Below are 2500 nucleotides of genomic sequence, written 5' to 3'. Positions count from 1 at the left end.
TATATAGTATAAATAAATTTCTAATTCAAATTCACAGAGTGATTTGCGATATTTCTAACACCGTTAAAAACTGCAAACGGCTCCACTAACGACAATTGAACAATTTTGTTGATTTTGAGCCTATGTCAGTCTACTAGGCAAATGATATCGAAAAAAAATAATAACAATTAGTTTTTTCTAGGCATTCAAATACTCTAATAATGAGTAGCCTCATAATTGAACGGCTGACAATGTAAAATCTCATAATAATATAGTGATAAAGGACTCAATATTCAAAATCGGAAATATTGGTCTTACTACTTGATGTTAAAGTAGAATTCTAATTAATTTTCATGCTAAATTTGGATATTTCTAACACCGTGAACATAAAACGTGCCACAGTCGGCCATTTAAAATAATCATTTTTGAGACATTTTGATGGCGCTTGGTAAATGATATAAAAAAATTATAAATTTGGTTTTAAATAGTTCCAATAGGATAGATTATACTTAACGGAGAGAGAGAGTAAGCCTCCTGTACTTTACGAAAGTAGAGAACCGTCTCCGTGCTTAAAGATTGTTTTCGACTGATAGGAAATCCGATTCGACCGATCGGCTCGTTAATATAATAATTCTATGGGAACTATCTAGAAATCAAATTTAATTAATTTTTAGCATCAATTCTACCATATTATCAAAGGTTCAAAAATGATTTAATTTTAACGCTGCCCGATGTGGCAGCGTTTTTGAAGTTCATGGCGTTAAACGTATCGCGAAATTACATAAAAATTACTAGAAAATTCTACTTAACTATCAATAGCAAAATCCAATACTTTCGATTTGAAAATTTGACGTCATTTATCAAATTTTTATGAGATTTTTTATTTTCAGCCGTTTATTTTGGGTACTCGTTACTAGCACAAACGAAGTCAAAAATTATGAAATTTGTTTTCTAAAAGTTCCGATCAATAGGCGAGATCAATTTTAATCGAACTATCGCTCGAATCGGATGCCACATCATCGAAACAACTTACAAGTACGAATCCTCCATACTTTCGAAACATAGGAGTGGTGTATATATATAATATATATATATATAATTATCATATACTATAATAACAGCCAGTGGAACGCACTCAACCCTAGGGGACGCACTCAACTCTAACCGACTAATATGCATCCTGACCCTACAATTTTTATCCATAGTTAAAAACTTGATAATAAAAGGAGTGTTTTACTATTAATAGTATTGCCAAGCTAATTCTATATATTATATATATATAGACAAGCTATTATATTACATCTTAGGCTATTAGTACTCTTATGAGTAAGGTTTCCCCTCCTTTATATTCATAAGTTTTTCGGCCATTGGATGAAGGGATGTGAGTTCAGGAATGAAGGTCTTCTAGAGTTTCAAGTAGTGATTTGCTTGAATAGTATGATCTAACAGTTGGAAATGTTTAATGGAGTAGATCTAACGGTAAGAGAGAAACTTATGAATAAAATCTCTATATCTCATAAAAGTAATAGTAGCCAGAACTGCCTATGGGAGTTTGTAAAATATCTCATTTTTTATTTTAGGCATCAACGACAACGACTACTATGCCTAAATTTTTAAAAAAGATTATAGAAATATTTGGGAGTCTCTTAAAATAAAATTTTAATTCTTCTACTTACTGTTACTCTTAATGTAAATTATGTCAAAATAAATTGTCGGCATTAAACGAATATTTAACATTTCAATTGATAAGCGCACTTTTGAATTTACATAATCAATATGATTCTATACTCTGATCGCCTATTCACCAGATGGAACAAATACATATTCTATCTCAAAATTTATATAATATTTAAGTTTTTGTTAACAACACTGTGTTAATCTTAAATTGACAAACCAGTATCATAATAAGATATTGGAAGCGGAGTGAGGGAAATGAATGATCGGAAGGAATAGGTGAGTGGAGCCTAAAAAGGAATGTGAGGAAACTCAATACATAAGAAATATGTCGAATATGGAATCTAATAGTACTATTTTTATTTTTTAAATAACAATTCATAAATTATCCTAAATTGTTGCGAGAAGAGTAGAAGAATGGCGTCTTTTCACCGGCCTATGCGTTGCATCTTGACATTCTTTCAGGACGTTGAAAATCGAACGCAAACGAGCTAAGGACGGAGTACAACGGCGATAAAGGGGCTATATCGTTAATGTAAGAATTCGGTAAGCAGGAACCCCGACTGACGATTTATGTCCATAGAAAGAGTATTCCACCTCATGGGGGGCTCCGGCGGCGTGACAAGAGCGCGGCGGGGTAGACAATATTAGAAAAGTAATATAATCTAGAAAATTAAAAAAATGTTTATAAAGTTAAACACTTTTTCTAAAAATCCAGCGATGATCGAATGCGCTCCGTTAAGCTCGATAATCACATTTTTACCCTAAGTTTTACATTCCTTATATAATATGTAGATTAAGCTCTGCCGCTTGCATCCTTTAGATCCCTAATAATACTTACTTTTAT

Source organism: Ananas comosus, linkage group 1, assembly GCF_001540865.1.
Source record: "Ananas comosus cultivar F153 linkage group 1, ASM154086v1, whole genome shotgun sequence".
NCBI lineage: Eukaryota > Viridiplantae > Streptophyta > Magnoliopsida > Poales > Bromeliaceae > Ananas > Ananas comosus.
The sequence above is the reverse complement of the archived record's forward strand: the minus strand, read 5'-3'. Positions refer to the sequence as shown.